At 37.6% G+C, this 19605-nt stretch overlaps 1 protein-coding gene and 1 pseudogene across 3 annotated transcripts in view; both read left to right on the plus strand.

The window, feature by feature from the left end:
• Cyth3 (cytohesin 3) overlaps window positions 1–19605 on the plus strand; it is a 155753-nt gene that overhangs the window by 85595 nt on the left and 50553 nt on the right. The gene's annotated exons all lie outside the window — the stretch shown is intronic.
• The window catches only part of LOC134472490 (large ribosomal subunit protein uL23-like), an 80140-nt pseudogene that overhangs the window by 36334 nt on the left and 24201 nt on the right, over window positions 1–19605 (plus strand).

Raw genomic sequence — 19605 nt, forward strand, 5'->3', positions numbered from 1 at the left:
GAGGTAGGATTTCTGTGAATTGAAGGCCAGCATGGGTTACATAGTTCAAAACCAGTTTAAGTGAGACACTGTCTCAAAAAATAGAGACGCAAACATTTGTCTCTGATTTTGACTTTTTATGCATTTTGTATAAACTGTGCTCTATTTGGACAATGTTTATATCACAATCTGATCTTTGAATCTAGAGAAATTTCTGCAGTTATTGGATATATGATAGTGAATGTGCACATCTTGTTGAGCAGTATTCTAATTTTTATTGTATTGTTTTCTAATTTATTTGTTTATTTGTTTTCTAATTTATTTTTTATTTTTTAAAATTTTATTTAAGGAGAAGAAAAAACAGAAAGGGTACAAGTTATAGAGAATTTCAGAAAAAATAAACAGTAGGAAATTACTAGTTAATAGATAACATATTTGATAAGATTATGTCCAAAAGTTGAGAAGTATAAAACAAAAGAGGCCTTTATTCTGAGAACGTGGCGAGAGAAAACCAAAACATCCCTGACCGCTGGAGTCCAGCTTTCTTTCTGGCGCACACGTTGCCTTGGGGGGAATGTAAGTAGCCTCGGTTTGGGGTGGAACCTAAGGGGGCATTAGGGATGCATGGGTAGCCCATTGGTCTTTGTTTGGTGCCATAGGTAAATTCCTAGGGGCGGGGAAGATAGAGTCAGAGGTAAATTCCTAGGGGTGGGGGAGATAGGAGCTCCTTGGTTCCCCCTCTAAGGCTTCACCAGGCTTCACCCACTACAGTGTCCTGTCTGGGCCAAAACTCTTTCAATAATGTCATCTGTTGTTCAAGTTACAAAATTAAAGCATATAAAGTGGACTTTCAAACAGTGAGACTGCAAACAGTTCTGATCAATGATCCAACAAAACTCAGTAATATGGTTATCTATCTTACACACTTAAATATATACGCAGTTATATCCTTTAGAGCACTTTCTTTTCCTCTGTTTTGTACAATGACAATTACACGTTTTGGGTTTTATTACTTGCACAGTTCTTATTACTTTTTTTTGAAGAGAGTAAAACCAAATGTGACATGACAGAACAGAGACAGTCAAATCAAAAGGATGGACATAATACATAGGTGATCAACAGTGGTTACCATCCTGCCTCTTGCTATGTTAAAAAGAATTGCCTATATCATCAGTCATAATAAAATTGAACAAAACAGTAAAGAATAAAACCAAAACATTGGAGATATTACAGGACTTCAAAAGAAGATAATAGTCAAACCAGAATGGGCATCATAATGAATCTTATTGTCTTCACAGTTGTTCCCTGTACTTTCAGACTTGGTACTATCAAGCAAAACAGAATAGAGGAAAATCAGTCAAAACAAGATGGTAAGGGCAATACAGGGGTTCAAATCAAGTTAATAGGAAGTCAAAGTGGGTTACTATAATATATCCTGCTATTTTTTATTTATTTTTCCCTTAATTAAAAAGTTAAAAATAAAAAAGAGAGATTGAGATAAAAGAGGACATAACAACAAAACAGCACAGGTCAGAACATAACCATTTAAGCAAAATAGTGTTTCACTACAAGATATCCTGACATAAAAGTAGTTACCATAGTGTCTCTTTCCTTGAAATCTTTGAGTATAACTTCATATACTGTAGTATCAAACATATCAAGACAATGTAAAACCATTCAAGAGAATGACAGTATTACAGGGCATTTAGAACCAACTATCAGAAAATGAATAATGGTTTCTGTATAATCTCCTTGTCTATAAAAGTTTTTGCTTATATTATCACATATAAGAAAATCCAATAAGATACAACCTGTTAAGACCCATGGAGACAGAAGAACAAAAGCTTGATGGGGCTTGAAAACAAGATGATACTAAATCAGCACTAGCTATTATGATGTCTTGTTTTCTCCAAAATAGCTGTTCCTACCATCCAACCTTCTCTGCCTCATTTCTGTTGAGCTCTTTTTCTGTAATTAGTTGTCAGTTTGTCTTCTTCATTTTGCTTTCTGCTCCATTCATTGTAGCCTCTCTGCCACTGTTTCTGGAATCCTAGTATTTTTCTTTTTTAGACTATCCTGCAGTATTCTCTATAGAGTTGAACTGGTGGTTGCAAATTCCCCTAGTTCCTCTTTATCCTGGAAGCACCTTGTTTTTCCATCAATTTCTAGGGACAGTTGTGTAGGATATATTAATCTTGGCTGGAGATTATTATCTTTCAAAGCTTGAATTATTCCCCCCACGCTCTTCGTGATTTGATGGTTTGTGCCGAGAAGTCTGCTGTAATTCTGATGGGTGTTCCCTTGTAAGTGATCTGTTTCTTGTCTCTGACAGCTTTTAATATTCTGTTCTTATATTGGATTTTTGATTATTATATGCCTGGGTGTAGCTCTGCTTGGGCTGTAGGTGGCTGGGGTCCTGTATGCCTTGTATACCAGAGTATCTTTACCTTTTGCTAAATTAGGGTAATTCTCCTGGATTATTTCTGTGAATAGCTTTTTGTAGCTCATTTGTTTGTGTCCCTACTTCTTCTTTTAATTCTTAGGTTATAGATCCTCTTATCATCTTCTAGCCTTCGTATTATTGCTGTTTTTCTTGTTATTTTTAAGAAGTTTTTCATTTCATGCTCTCCCATTACAAACCTGCCCTCCAGTTCAGATAATCTATCCTTACTTTCTTTCAAGCTGTTATGCCAGCTTTCAATAGAGTTTTTAGTTTCCTGGTAATCTCTTTGAACCTGCTTCACATATTCTATGTTTTCTGTATTTTCTCCATCAAACAATTCTCCCCTTTTTTTCTGTTCTTCCATTCCACCATCTTTTTTTTCTTGGGCGGTGCTTAGCATTTCTGTAACTATTCTACTTATATCTTGCTTTACTTCGTTAAATACATCACTTTTGAACTTGTTTATGAGGCTCTGGAGATACTGCTTTATGTGTATTGATGCTGTGTCTGATATTGCATGTTTTCTGTCCTCATTCTCCTTTGCATTTACGTTTCCTGGATCAGTGTTCTCAGGCTTGGGGACTGAGCACCCTTTCTTGTTGCTCCCTCTTCCCATACTTTTTGTTCCTTCCATACAAGCGTACATAGGAGGCCCAGTTTTTTTCTTTGACAGTCACAGTTTGTGTGAATCCACCGGCCAGGCGTTCCCGCCCATTGCAGTGTACTTGGGAGACACAGACCCTGGCAGCCTCTGCTGGGCCCGCCCCTCCAGGTCAACCTACTGAAGGCTTCACTGCTAGGGTGCACCGCAAGGCGCTGGGACCTGGTTTGGGCTAGCCTACTGGGTCTTAGTCCACGGCGTCACCCAGGCCAAGCACTCTGCACCAATCCCGCATGAGAGGGGAATATGTGACTAAAGTCACTGCAGTGTCCTATTCTGACTAGTCTGCCGGGTCCCAGAATGTCCTCTTTTGGAGCTTCCTACGCTATGGAAGGGTCCCCATTTCTCTCACTCACCGCAGGTCGATGCAGGGCTCCCCGCCATTCCCGCTCTCAACTCCGTTCACGGGTTCCGCTCTCAACGCCGCTCGTGGATTCCGCTCTCAGAGCTTTCGCACGTCTCTCTCCCTGCTGTGCTGGTTCAGACACAGCAGCGGCAGCAGGAAATTCAAATCGCGGCTTCCAGAGGCACGTATTCCAGCTTCCATGCTGAGCTTTTATCTGTTCCAGTTACAGCACTGGGATTGCATTTCTAGTTGGTTTCTCTCAGCTTAGTTTGTTCCTGGGTCGGCAGGGTGTATCTCCCCTTGCTTAGGACTCCTCACACCATTCCTGAATTCTAAGCTTGGTGTCTCAGAGAGTCTCCGTAGCTGCTGTTATCTATCCTCCATGTTCTCCTGGGAGCCGTTTTCTAATTTATTAATATTAGATATTTTATTCAGTTAGCTGAGGTGGGTGTGTTTCCTTGTGATGGAAACTTTAGTTTTCTTTTTGAGGCAACATCTTGCTGTGCAGTCTGATCAGGCTGGTTTTGAACCCACTGTGCATCCCTAGCCTCAAACTCATGAACTCATAGCAGTTCTCCTACCTCAGCCTTTCATGTGCCACATGCGCACAACTACAATCTCTAGATTATAGAGCAATCTCTAGCTCTGGAAACTTTAGTCTTAATATAAAAGAAATGTGTTGATCTTATAATACTTGAGATTTTGATTTTTCAAAATTGTATTTTGACACGGGATTTAGCTCAGCATCATAAGCACCTGCCTTGTAAATGCATGGTTGTGAGTTCAATTCCTGGTATAAAAAAAAAAAGTATCTTTACAGGTTTTCAAAGAGGATGGGATGATGTTTTTATGAAGTAGTAGTTTGGTCAACAGGAGAAGTGACAATGAGATACTAATTATAAAAAAGTAAGTAGCACTAAGAACAGAACATGCGTGTTGACATAGTCAACCATTACAGATACTCAGCAACATGTTTTTGTTAGTGTTCTGGAAATAGATTCCCATGAATCTTAAAAAAAAAAATAATGGAACATGCCATACTAGGGCAATCTGGATTCTGAACTGCTTACACAATCAAAGTCTACATTGTTAGTATCATCCCAGTATTAGTATTACTGGTGTCTCTGTTTTTCCCATGACTACTACTACTAGTGGTGGTGGTGATATCTCTCTATGTGTGTGTACGTGTCGGTATCTCGAAAAGATAGAATCTGAAATATCCATGGTTATCTCTGTGTGAGAGTGTTGTTAGACACATTTTTTTTTGATTCTTAATTTGCTTTTTTCTTTGTAAGCATTACTTTGCTCTTTGTGCAGCTGAAAAATAAACACGAGTAGGTAGAATTGTGAATCAGTAAAAATTATGTATCTGGGGGCTGGGGATTTAGCTCAGTGGCATAAGCACCTGCTTTGCAAGCAGGCAGTCATGAGTTCGATCCCCGGTACCAATAAAAATGAAAAAGACAAAAAAAAAATTATATATCTGGAACCTGAAAGATAGTTTTTATATCATTCTCAGGTTTTGATGATTTGACTGCTAGAGTTACACACCATCTCTCCTTACGGTTCTGGAGAATTGAATTGGGTATTAGTACCTAAAATCCATTTAGGCAAAGAAGTGAAATGAACTTGACTTTTGCTTACTTTAAATAATGGAGAAAATTACTTGACTGTCAGTAAAAGCTGCCAGCAGGTATTTAGATCACTTTAAATTTATTTATTTTTGATTGATTAATTCTTAGGAGCAGGCCAAGCTTTGGAACTACTTTTAAAAATGTTGTCTCATTAACTGTGTTGTCAAATAAAAGTTAACAGTTGTACAAAAACTTGGAACATTGTGCTATAATAAATTATGGTAATATATAATGAGTAGTTCAGTGTAAGATTCAGTATCAAGAGTAACATTTAGGATTCTTCTTCCGTAAGATGTTAAAATCTTAATGACTCCTCCAGGTTGCTGGGCAGGTATCAGCACTAAGAACAAGGATATGATTGATGAAAAGAAGGTATTTGCCCTAGAGAGAGAGAGAGAGAGAGAGAGAGAGAGAGAGAGAGAGAGGCGCGATACATATCAGGACATTCTCATGAATGAGTAAACCAAAGTATCCATTCAGTGATAATCCACCTTGACATAGTTCCCTTTCAAAGACCTGCTGGTGTTTCATCATTAGCACTTGATCACCTTCCAGTTAGAGGCTGTCATGGCAGGAGAGACCTCATTTCTTTGCCCTTGAGTCACACCCCCTGTGGTGGATTGACAACTTGGCGGTCAGTTGGTAACAACCCAGCTGAACTGAATCAGTGTGGTGTGCTGGCTGTGGAGGTCCAACAGCATAAGAAGAGAGAACTGCAGAGGAAGAGGTTGTGCTGTTGATTCCTCTGGAAATGTGTTGCACTGGCTTTCCTGATATGAATTTGGCTGTTCTCATCATTTGGAGGTGCTCAGGACCTTGCTGTTGCTGAGGATGGCTGCAGATCTTTTCTGGGGACTATAATCCTTATTTTGCATGTTGCTTCCTGACTCCAGTGTAGATCCCTCAGCCTGTTGACACAGATCCTTCATCCTGCTGGTGCAGACTTTCTAGCGTCAACCATTGACCTTTGGGCTTTCTTAGCACAGATTCTTGAAACAGGCTTGCATGACACATTGTTGTGGGCTCTAGGCCTCCAGCTGGGTTTGTGGGAGGCATTGCCATGGGTTCTAGGTCCTCAACTTGAATCATGCAGGACCCAGGCTCTCAGCTAGATTCTTTGGGTCTGTATTATGTGGACAGATCTCTCACACATTTTGCATTTCACTCTTTGGGTGACTTTTATAAAAATCTTATAAATTATGTATCCTGTATTAAATTGTTTTCCTTGCAAACCCTAACTAAAGTATTACTTTCCACCTCCCTCTCCCACTAGTTTTCCCTGGACTTTCTCAGGACTTACATGACTGGAGGTCAGGGTGTCCAAGTTCTACTGTCTGGTCACCAGGGTATAGAAAACAACTAGTTTTCCCTTTTGACATTGTTAAGGAGTTTTTGTTTATTGGTTAATTGGTTAGTTGATTGGTTTAACTTTATTTTGAACTAATTAGGGTTCATTGAAAATTGTGACATTGGTACAGATAGTTTCCTCCCTATTTGCTGTATTGGTTTCCTCGTATGTAACTGTAATACAGTATTGCATTTTATGTACCTGTAATTCAGTATTAAAATTAGGAAACTGACATTGGTTTAAGGTGTGTGTATAGTTCTTTATTACGTTTATTACCACATGTATGTGATACATAAAACATTCACCATGGGGAGTTGGTACATATATATGTAGAATATTAGTCATTTCTATTTCCTTTTTCCCTTCCCTAAAACCCCTTTCTTTCTATCCTCTCTCTCTCCATTCCCATATCCCTTTCTCTCTGGTAAAGGTCTACCTCCCTGGTATGTATAGTTTTGTGTCATCTTATCACATGTGTAGATTCTTGAAACGATTCTTGTTATCAATGTACAGTGTACAGAACTATTTCTTTACTACAAATATCTCCATCTTCATTACCTAGTTGTCCATTCCCCAACCATCCTTTTTACCACTCAATGACTAATTTTCTATCTGTATAATCTTACAATTTTGAGAATGTTATATAAATGAAACCATATAATATGGAACCTTTTGACATTGGCTTAAAAACACTCAGCACATTGTCCTTATAATCCATCCAGATTTTGCTGCATGTATGAATACAGTTCATTCATTTTAAAATAATAAGTTAATGATGTCAAGTTTCACAGTTTATTTACCCATCCACACTTTGGTTGTTTCCAGTCTTTGAACTCACAGATAAAGCTGCTATGATTTTGTGTAAGATTTTTGTGTGGGCACAAATTTTAAGTTCTCTAGGGTAAATGACCAGGAATAGACTTATTGGTTCATGTGTTAAGTGTTTGTTTATTCATTCATTCATTTGGTACTGGGAATCAAACTCATGACCTCACACTTGCCAGGCAGATACCCAGCATTAAGTGTATGCTGAGCTGTGTAAGAAACTGCCAAATTATTTTCAAGAGGACGGTGCCATTTTTATATTCTTACCAGCAACCTATGCGAGATCCTGATTCTCTGCATTTTTGCTAGTCTTTAGTATTGTCAGTATTTGAAGTTTTAAGCCAGACTCAGTGGCACAGGGCAGGAGGATCACAAGTTCAAGCCCAACTGGGTAACTCAGGAAGACCCTGTCTCAAACTAAAAGATGGCTGGGAATGTAGTTCAGTGAGAAGGCCCTGGATTCAATCTGCAAGTAGACAGACATACATACATACAGACAGACAATTAAGCTATTGTAACTGTATAATAACCCATTGTGGTCTTAGTTTGTAAATTAGTGATGTTGAACTTCTTTTCATGCTTTGTAAGTTGTATATTTTCTTTGATAAAATGTTTCATGTGTTTTGACTATTTCCTGTTTGGATTGTTTCTTTTTTACTGCTGAGTTATAAATCTGAGACTTTTTATCAAATGCATGGCTTGCAAATACTTTGTTCCATTCTGTAGCATATCATTTTACTGCTTAACACTTTTTAGAGCAAAAGTTCTTAATTTCAAGGGGATCCATTGTCCAGCTTGTTGAATTTTCCCATTTCTAGATTCTCAGTGATGTCTAGGAATTGTTTGTATGGTTTTTGAAGATTTTTTTTTTTAGTTTTTTGTACAAGCTTTATAGTTGTACATTTAAACATATGATCTACTTTCAGTTAGTTTTTGTGTGAACTGTGATGTTTACGTTAAGGTTCATTATTTTGTCTATGAATATCCAATGACTCCAGTCTAATTTGTTGTAAAGAATATCATTTCTCCACTGAATTACTTTTGCAACTTTGTCAAAGTTCAGTTGGCTATTAGTGTGAGGTGTTTTGGATTGTCTTTTGTGTTTTGTTGATCTATGTGTCTGTCTGGCTGTTAATACCATAGTATTGAATAATATGTTTGAAATCAAGATTGAATCCTCCAATTTGTTGTCTTCAAACTTGTTCCAGATATTTTAATTTTAATCATAATTGCTGTTTGTCTTTTTAAAACTTATTCTAGCTATATTCATCACTGCTATAGCTATAGAAAGTTTTGCTGGTATTTTGATACAAATAACATTAAACCTGTGAATTGGGCAGTTGACATCTTTAACTATGGTTAGTTTTCCAGTGCATGAATTTGGGAAATCACTTCATTTAGATTCTTCTCTTTCTTTTATCAGTGTAGCTTTCAGTAAATAAGTCTTGTACATTTTACTTTCTTTTTTTTTTAAATTTTATTTAAAGAAAGACTAAACAAAACAGAAAATGGGTAGAAATAATATATACTTTCAAAGCAAAAAATAAACAGTAAGAAGTCACTAGTTGATGATTACAGATTGACCTCTTACAAATAGTTATTCAAAATACTAAAGTGGAACATATAAAGTGGGGATTCAAACAGTGAGACTGCAACCTATTCTGTTCAACTATCCAACAAAAACTTAGAAATATGGTTATCAACCCTATACACTTAAACATACATGCAGTTATTCATATCTTCAATTATGTTGAGATTGAACAAACCCAAGCAGGCTAAGATCACTCTGAACAAAGAATAATACTATATCTGAGTTTCACATTATGACACTGCAGGATCAGCACTGGGTACTTCAGTGTCTCTTTTTCTTCAAAGTATTTGTTCATTTCATCATGTGTCATAAGATCAGTTCTCATAAACTGTTTATAGATTCTACGCATACATGAGTCTTAACATGCATTCTTTCTGCATTTAGATTAGAGAGAGAAACAAAACAAAGCAAGACAAATCAGAACATATTCCTATAAACACATGAAACGAGAAAGACTTATAAGACCATTGTACAAGGAGTTCTACCATAGTTCCTGTGTTGTCTCTTGTTATCTTCAATGGAATTGGCTATATCATCAGACATAGTGTAATTGAATATATCAGTACATAACAATATTAATAAAAACACAACTTTGTATATAGTATAAACTTCCAAAACAGGTAGTTATCAAACCAGAATGTGCATTGTAGTGAGTCTTGTCATCTTCAGTGTAGTTGCCTATACTCTCAGATTTGATACTATCAATAAATAAAATCAAGTTTTGAATAAATCTGTCGATACCAAACAGCAGTCAAACAAAACAGATTTAACTAAGATCAGTCATGATAAAACAGTATAAGTCATACAGCTCCAGATTAAGTTGATGGGAAATTAAAGATGATTACTATGCTATATCCTGATGTTTTGGGGATAGCTGTCTGTCTGTGCCCTCAAATCTAATGCAAGTAGACTAACTGGGACAGAATAAAATCTAAGCAGAGTGGTGCGAGTAATGTGGATTTTAAATCGTGATCCACTATTAATATCTTCTGCCATCTTTTTTAAGACTCTCCCTCCCCTTTCACTTCCCCAGGGTACACTGTGCATTTTTGGGTCTCACCAAGACCCTTTGATGGGGAGGGGGGAAGCAACGTGCTATTTACCTAAGTGGTCCCGAACCTTCTCTCTCCTGAACTTGATCTCTAATTGTATTCCTTTTCCCATTAAAGCCTGTCTTTCCAACCTGTCCACAAATACTGGTCTAGTTCCCCTATTACTCTCTGGTTTTCTGTCACATAGAACATTGTTTTCTCATATTTAATTTTCAGCCCATGTACTCTTTTTCATGTTAATTATATTTCCTATAAATAGCATCTTGGTGGACCCTACCTCCTGATCTACTCCATGTGTGGTTCTTTTTTTTTTAAATTTAGTGTATCAAGGCCATCTATATTAAGAGATTATAACCAACCTTCTCTGCCTCATTTCTGTCATGCTCTTTTTTTGCCATCAGTTGTCTGCTTATCTTCTTCATTCTGTTTTCTGCTCCATTCATTGAGGCCTCTCTGCCACTATTCCTGGAGTCCTAGTACTTTTCTATCTCTCTAAAATGCCCTGTAGTATTCTCTGTAGAGTTGGATTGGTGGTTGTGAATTACCCAAATTCCTTGTTGTCTTGGAAGTATCTTGTTTCTCCATTAATTTCTCGAGACAGTTTAGCAGGGTATATCAATCTTGGTTGGAGCTTATTTTCTTTAGGGATTGGAATATTTTGCCCCAGACTCTTGTTGATTTGATGGTTTGTGTTGAGAAGTCTGCCATTATTCTGATGGGCCTTCCTTTATAGGTGATCTGTTTCTTGTCTTTAACAGCTTTTAATATTCTGTTCTTATATTGAATTTCTGGGACCTTGATTATTATATGACTGGGTGTTGCTGTTTTGGTTGTAGGTGGCTGGAGTTCTGTAAGCCTCATACATCTGAATATCATTTCCTTCTCCTATGTTTGGGAAGTTTTCCTTAATTATTTCTGTGAATAGCCTTTGTAGTTCCTTTGTTTGTACCCCTGCTTCTTCACTCACATTCTTTATTCTCAAATTTATTCTCTTGTCATCTTCTAACCTTTGTATTGCTACTGCTTGTTTCCTTGTTATTTTTAAAACATTTTTTCTTTCATAATCCCACATTGCAAAACTGTCCTCCAGTTTGAATAATTTTTCCTTAGTTTCTTTCAAGCTGATTTGCCATCTTTCTATAGAGTTTTTAATTTCCTGGTAATCTCTTTGAAAATGCTTCATGTATTCTATTTTTTTATATTCTTCATCAAATGGTTCTCTCCTTTGTTTAAGTTCCTCCCTTCTCCCATCTGTGTCTGCTTGAGGGGTGCTTAGCATCACTTTTATTAATCTTCTTATATCTTGTTTTAGTTGGCTAAATATTTCACTTTTGAACTCGTCTATGAGGTCCTGAAGGTACCTCTTTATGTCCACTGGTGCCGTCTGATATTGCATGTTTGCTGTTCTCATTCTCCTTTGTATTTACCTGTCCTGGGTCAGTGTTCTCTGGGTTGGGACCTGGGGACTTTTCCTGTTTCTTCCTCTCCCCATCTTTTTTGTTTCTTCCAGGAGGCCCCAGTTTACTTCTTTGTTGGTTACAATTCTGCTGAAGCATACTGGCTAGGTGACCCTTCCCACTGTAGTGTGCTAGTGAGTTGCAAACAGGTATGGCATATGCTGGCCCCTCCCTTCCAGATCAGTCAAGCTGCTGAGGCCTTCACTGTATTAGTGTGCACCTCCTCTCCTCCGGATCAGTCAAACTTCTGAGGCCTTCACTGCGTTAGTGTGTGTCGTTGCCATAGGGAATTGATTTCGGATAACTTTCTGGGGTCTCTCAGCCAGGTTGCGTTACCCAGGCCGAGCTCACTCCACCAATCCCTTTCAGGAAGGGAACAACTGACTGAAGTCACTGCTGCTCCTTGTATTTGCCAATCCAGCCCAGTCCCAGAATGTCATCTGCCCGAGTCCCCCTTTTTCTGGAATGGCTCCACTCCCATCACTCACCACAGGTCGATGCAGGCTCCTTACCAGCTTAGCTGTGTGTTCGGCTGGCTGACCTCCGACCTCAGTGTGACTGCGCCTCCAGAGAGTTGAAGCGGCGGGACCTTGGATGGGCTTGACAAGTCGCCCGCTGCGGTGGGAGTACTGAATCTTTAGCTATTCCAATAATAGCACCGGGACTGTATGTTTGATTGGTTCTTCTCACCTTAGTTTCTTCTTGGGATGAGAGAATTCATCTCCCTCTGTTTTAGGACTCCCTATGCTGTATTATGTTGAATTCTAAGTTGACTGTCCCAGGGGGCCTCTGTAGCCAGCTGTTATCTGCCATCTTTGCTGGAATCTCCATCTTGTACATTTTATAAAGTGGTTTTACACTGAAGTATTTTATTTTTAAATTGTCTTTTGCAGTATGGATAGGCTGAGATCCCCAGACCCCTGAACTTTTTTGGGGGGGGATACTGGGGATTGAACTCATGACCTTGTGCTTGCCAGGTAGGCACTGATGCCACTGAGCTAAATCCACATCACCTCCCCTGATCTCTTTTTACATTAATAATTTCTTCTGCAACTTGTGTCTTTCCTTTTGCAGTTCACAGTGAGCAACATGAAGAAACTAGGTTGCTCCTTTTATGCACTTCTTGGAAATTGTCCCAGACGAATATACAAGTTGCAAGTTCTTACAAGGTCTGCTTTCCACACAATTGTAGGATACAAGCCAAGATTTCTGCCAGTATGTAGTAGTATCCAAAAGCATGTACTTGACTTTAGTCTGAACCTTCACCGGTAGTACATGTAATGTCATTTTTCTACCATAGTATGCCTGTGTCAGTTTATATATTCTCTAAAATAATATAGATTTTCTCAACTGTGCTGTGTTTCTTATTTCCTTCTGAGTCCTTAGTAGTGGAGTTTTTATTTTTACTGAAAATTTGTTTAAAGCAAACCCAGCTTTAAAAAAAAAAAGATCATTCTCTTCAAAATTCTTTAGCCATCGGTTTTACCATGTTGTATCTTATTGGATTTTATTATATGTGATAGTATAAATAAAATTTTTTATAGACAAGAAGATATTATAGTAACCATTGTTCTTTTCTGTTAGTTGGTTCTGAATAGTGTAATACTTTCATTCTTTTGAATGGTTTTACACTGTCTTTTTATGTTTGATACTGTATATATGAAATTATACTCAAATATTTCAAGGAAAGAGACACTATGGTAGTACTGTTATGTCGGGTTGTCTTGTGGTGAAACTGTATGTTGCTTAAATTGTTCTGTTTTGACCTGTGTTGTTATGTCCTCTTTTATCTTACTCTTTTTAAATAAAAAAAAAAATTCTTTAGCCTGTGTGCCTTGTAATTCAAAAATTAGTTCTGAATTTTTTAGGTATTTGCTACAGCAGAACCCTAATTCCAGGTACTCAAATCTATTTCCTGTGGATGCTGTAGCAAATTGCCACAAATGTTGTGGAATGGAATAACATATTTATTCCTGTACAGGAAGTAACAAAACAGAAATCAGTCTTACTGGGAAAAAATAAAGGTGTCAACTGGCCTGTGTTTGCCCTTATTTATTTATTTCTTTTTGGTACCAAGGATTGAACACATGACCTTGCATTTGCCAGGCAGGTGTTTATGCTGCTGAGGTAAATCCCTGGCTGCTACTTACTTATTTGTGGTGGTTCTGGGAAATCAAACCCAGGGGTACTTTACCACTTCACACTGTATCCCCAACCCTGTTTTTTATTTTTTGAGACACATTGTTGCTAAATTGCCCTGGTTAGATTTAAATTTGTGATCCACCTGCCTCTGTCTCCCAGAGTGCTGGTATTACAAGAGTGCACCACCACACCTGGTTGCCTTTGATGGCTCTAGAGAATCCATTTTCTTTTTTCCCCAACTTCTAGTACTACCTGTGTTTAATGTAGTTGTGTTTTTTCCATCATCAAAGCCAGAAGCCTAACATCTCACTCTAGTCATATGGTTGCCTTTAGTGTCAAATTTCCCCTTTACCTCTTTTTATAGGACATTTCTTACTACATTTAGACTTCTCCTTTGTTTAAAATTCTGAATCATATTTGCAAGATTTCTTATGTTATATAAGGTACTATTTGCAAGTCCGAGGGATGAGGACTTAGATATGTTTGGAGAGGGGCAATATGCAGTGTACTACAGGTTGGTATCCTTTTTCTGAAATGATTTGGCCCAGGAGTGTTTCAGATTTTAGAGTTTTTCTGACTTTGAAATATTTTGTGCATTCTAGTTGACTACCCATAATTTGAAATGTAGAATCTGAATCTATCATGTTGACACTCCAAAAAGTTTTGAATTTGGAGTGCTCAAGATGTGGATTTTTGGATTAGGAATGTTTAATTTGTGCAGTGTTCTTGAAACGAATGAGCATTGTGTTGCTAGTGGGAGTGGTGTTTAGTTCTCTAGCCTTGCTGCCTTTCTGTGTAATTATTTTGTTAAGTGTTGAGAAAAGGGCATTGAAATCTCCAAGTGTACAATTATTGATTTGTCTATTTCTTCTTTCAGTTCTGTTGTTGGAGTCACATATTTTGCAGCTTTGTTGTTTGGTGCATACACATTTAGAAATGGTCTCATTGAGGGATTGACCATTTATCAACATATAATGCCTGTCTTTGTCTTCTAATTATCTTTACTTTGAAGTCTATTGTAGCTGATATTAGGATAGTCACTCCTTTCTCTTGATTGTTTGCATGGCATGTTTCTTTCCAGTCTTTGAATTTCAACAAATATGTTCAAACATAAGATATATTATTGTATGTGAAGTGAAGTTCTTAGAGATAAATGATGTATATATAAAAATTCTGTTTTGCCAATCTGGTTTTTTAATTGGTTTAGACATTTAAAGTGATTATTGACGTATTAGGACTAATGGTTTATTGTTTTACTTTTTGATTTCTGTTCTCTTTGCCTCTTTTGTGTGAATTACTTGAATACTTTATAGAATTGCAAATTGCTACATCTATATGGATTTTTGAATTTATTTATTTTTGTTGTTTTTTTCATCTTTATTGGTACCAGGGATCGAACTCACGACCATACACTTGCAAGGAAGGTGCTTATGCCGCTGAGCTAAATCCCCAGCCCCGGATTTTTGAATTTATTTCTTTGTAATTTTTTTATTTTTTAACTGCTTCAGGGAGCTTGTGTATATGTGTTTGAATATATGTATCCTTGTGTATTAGTAGTTTTTTTCCATTGGGACTTTGAGAATACCTAACATTGTAATTTAAAAGAGAAGAGCTTTCTTTTGATTCCTGGTTTCAGAGGGTTCAGTTCATGCATGATTGGCTGCCTCTAAGGCAGAAACAGCATGATAGAAAAGCATGGCTGAGGAAGGTTGCTCACCAAGTGGCAGCCATGAAGCAAAGAGAGAAGGGAGAGCCTGGAACAAAATAGAGCCTTGTAGATCATGCCTCCAGTGAGCCACCTTTACGACCAGGCCCCACACTTTATTGACATACTCAACTGTGGACTCATCAGTGGAATAATCCAGTGGTGAGCATAGTGCCCCCATTATCCACCCCTGAGCATAGAAAATTCTGGGGGGGATATTTAGATCTAAACTATAGTATGATGTTATATATAAAATACATAATTACATAACTATATTCTAGGAGTCATTTCACCAGTTTAAGATGAGATATAGAAACTCTCCATTTGCCCCTTTACTCTCCCAGATTTATGACATAATTTATAACTACATTTGTTTTTGCTTGAACATTGACAATTTAGGAAATGCAAATGGAGAAGCAAAGTTTATTATGTCTATGTAGTCTTACTTTTTCAGTTCTTTCTGCTTTTCTATTTACCTAAGATTCTTTTCTTCATTATTTCCTTTCTGTTTAGAGAACTTGGTCTTACTATATTTTTAGTGTGGGTCTGCTGGTGACAAATTCTTTCATAATTCCCTTCATTTTAGGGTGTTCCAATTTCCTCTTTCCTGCCAAAGGATTGTCCTAGGTATAGCATTCAGGGTTGACAGTTCTTTTTTTCACTTGAAAAATGTGGGGGAAACAATGTTGTGCTACTTCCTCTGGCCAGGACAGTTTATATGAGGAATATACTGAAATTCCAGTTGTCTTTTTCCTCGGAGTAATGCATTATTTTCTCTGACTGATTTCAGTTTCTTTTTTTTTTTTTAAACTTTTTTTAAAATTTTATCGGTACCAGGGATCGCACTCATGACTGCCTGCTTGCAAGGCAGGCACTTACGCCTCTGAGCTAAATCCCCAGCCCCGATTTCAGTTGCTCTTTTAGAAAGTATATTTATGATGTGTCTGGATGTAGATCTCTGGATTTATCCTATTTGAATTTGTTTAGCTTCTTGAATTTGTAGATTGTTTTGTCAGCTTTGAGACATTTCCAGTTTTGTCCTCTTTTGTGTTGGGAGAAGTTCTGTGTACCTCTGTAGAGTCTTGAGTGCCCCTTAAACTGTTGGAGCATCTCCTGCTCTTGGCTCATTAGAACTGAAGGAATAATCAATAAGAACCTTCTGGTCCTGCTCGCTGGGGTTTTCTGTGTTGACTCAGGTGCTCCATGTTGGTACTTGGCATGCCAGTTCTTGCCAATACCCTTTGAAAGTGTTTGAGTAGGAACAGATACCCTTAAAGAAAGAAAGAAGAGTATCCCACTCCATTTTCTCCATATGCAGAATAACTGGGGCTTTGCATTAACTAGGTTTGATTATAGCTTTTTATTGTGCAGAAGAATCTTCTGTTTGATCAAAATCCAGATACTAAAATATGATTGTCTCTATACTGGCAAAATGATTAGATGGCCCCTTGCCTGTGTTGATGAAGAAACACAACCTTCCACAGAGACAAAGGCTAGCAACAGGAACCTTAAATCAGCTTTTATTGTAGGTGATGACTTTATCTAACTGGGGGAAGCATTGTCAATCTTATGCATCTTTCAGATCAGATTAGAAGGGGACAATAAATCTCACAGGTCTTACTTGTTTCTTGAAGTAGCAACTTGTTCAGTACTTGTTAACTTTTAAGTTTTTCATATTGGTGAGGGTATATTCTGTCTATTTTCTGAGGTCATGCTGTGGGATGGCATGCCAAAAGGGCTGTGGCACTATGAGGTGCCAGATCCATTGAGGACTCCAGATTTGAAAGCATACACTGTGCTCCGTTGGGAAGCAATACCAGTTTGTATTTGATGAGCCAGATGGTGTAGCTTATTTGGGAATACTTACTAATATTTGAGCAGAAAATAAAAGCAACATTTTTTTTTGGAAAAGCATTCTTTGTACAGAAAATTAACTGAAAATGTCATTAAAAATAATTTAGAATTGGATGTGATGTCACATGCCTGTCATCCCAGATACCTGGGAGGCCAGTTCAGGAGGATCAAAAGTTTGAGCCAGCCTGGGTAATTAAGGGAGACTCTCTCTGACAAAATTAAAAAATAAAAAGTGATACACTCTTGCCCAATGTGTATGAGGCCCTGGATTTAATTTCAGTATTGGAGAAAAAAGTGACAAAAGACTTAGAAATCTGAAGTTCTGTCATAGCTAATGAGATGCTCTCCCCTGCCAGCACTGACCTAGATCCATAATCTTTCTATGTTACTTTGAGAATAAATTACTCATTTTTCATCTCATGTGTCAGTTCCTCATCTTATACATTTCAGTGTTATAGTGTACATTATTCTTTTGACCTTCTAAAAAATCTTACTCATGCAATCCTGATGAATGCTTCATAAACTTTGAATCAAACAAAATATGTATTTCCTAAAAAGTTTTGATTACTATTAGGCAAGAAGAGTATGTTGCTCTTTTCCTTCTCTCATGTGTCTCATAAGTCTTTTTAAAAGGGCACCAAAAGCTCCCCACACCTATGTGTGTGTTTGGCTGTACTGCTCTGAGTCTCATGGGAAAACATGTAGAGTGATCTCCCTTCAGTGTTGGGCCACTAAAATACAGGATTTTGCTTTGCTGGTCTAAGGGACACTGTTCATTTTTTGAGGGTAATCTTGAATCAACTGTGAGGCATCTGAAAGAGTGGATGAGATTGGGGACTAGAAGAACACAAAGACAGTGAGGATCACACTGAAGAATTGGCCTGACTTTGACCATTGCTTCTCCAGGTTGCTAGGGATTGAGAGCCAAGAGATTTAAAGTCTTTTTTTGTTTTTGTTTTTTTCAGGGAGTCAGGGAGGTTCTTGCTGTTAAGGCTGGTTTTAAAGTCACTGTGTAACCCTGGCTGGCCTTAAACTAGCAGTGATCCTATTGCCTTAGCCTCCCAAGTGCTCAGATTACAGGCCTGCCTATGAATGCCACCTTGACTTTAAAATTATCTGAGAAGGAAGTGTGCAAGGGTTATTAAAATGCCAATGGGAATGGTTTTTTCTTTCTCATATTCTGTTTTCTATATTGTTGACAATGGAAAGTGCTGGAACTCATTTTTAGGAATTCACTGAAATCATGAAAATGTAGGAAAAAAGTTCTCTAAATTGAAAAAAAAATCAACACATCTCATCCATAGATCATTTTTGTGAAAAACATCCACTCTGGATACTCCTATAATTCACCCAAAAAAAGTTTTTTTTTTTTTCTTTTTGAGACAGGGTCTCTCTTTAATGCACTTCAGGCTGGTCTTAAGCTCACTTTGTAGCCCAGGCTAGTCTTGAACTCACAATGCTCCTACTGCCTCAGCCTCCCCAGTACTGGGATTACAGGCATGAGCCTCCATGCCCGGCTTAATTCACTAAATATTGAAGTGACTACTACATGTAGTCACAGTTCTTGGTGCTAGAAATTCAATAATAAACAGCCTGACAGGATCCCCTGTGCCTGGAAGTCAAAGTTCTCATTAGAGACAAATAATACTTCAGTAGGATGCTACCAATAATATTCATAACATTTCATGAAAAACAAAATAATATTTTTCTGAGAGTTGATAGGCTAGGCATGGTGGTAGATGCCTTTAATCCCAGTACTCTATAAGGCTGAGGCAGGAGGATGACAAATTCAGGTCTGGCTAGGGCAATTTAGCAAAATGTTGAAGAAAGTTGAGAGAACTATGGAGAAATTGGAACCCTTGTATACCACTGATGGGATCAAAAAATAGAATAGTTGCTATGGCAAATATAATTAAGGTTCCTAGAGACAGAACATTCAGTGATGGTTTCTTAGGGTTAAGAGAGATGGAATTGGGAATTAAGCATTTAATGGGGACACAGTTCCAGTTTTCAAAGATGAAAAAGTGAAGACAGAAGGTAGTGATGTTTGCCAGGCATGGTGGTGCATATCTATAATCCTAGCTGTGAGGAGATTGCTGAGAGTTCAAGGGCAGTTTGGGCTACATAATGGATCCTGTCTCAAAAAACAAGTAACAACAAAAGATAGTGGTGGTGTTTATATACAACATAAATATACTTAACACTACTGAAATGTACTCTTAAAAATGGTAAAGATGGAAAATTGTATGTAATGTGCTTTTTTTGAACCACAATTTAAAATTAAAAATATTTTTAAATGAGAAAAGCAAAGCACAGGTGTGTAGTCTCATACAGCTAGTTAAGTGGCAGAGCCTACAGTCAAAGATAGCAGTGTTACTGCAGCTCATGCATTGTTTTTATCCTCTACTGCTTCCAAAACACTTAGATAGTAATAAGCTCAATAAAACACAATGACTACCACCACCAAACAGTGTTGTCTTACAGCCAATGCTTGTACAAGAAGCTGGAGATCATTGACAGGGTGACTAGGGGAGATGAGTTTGGAGTTAAAAGTTGAAGGGTTGGAAG

Source organism: Cavia porcellus, unplaced genomic scaffold (genome assembly GCF_034190915.1).
Source record: "Cavia porcellus strain 051 isolate PalLab524CR breed Dunkin Hartley unplaced genomic scaffold, mCavPor4.1 scaffold_23, whole genome shotgun sequence".
Taxonomy (NCBI): Eukaryota; Metazoa; Chordata; class Mammalia; order Rodentia; family Caviidae; genus Cavia; species Cavia porcellus.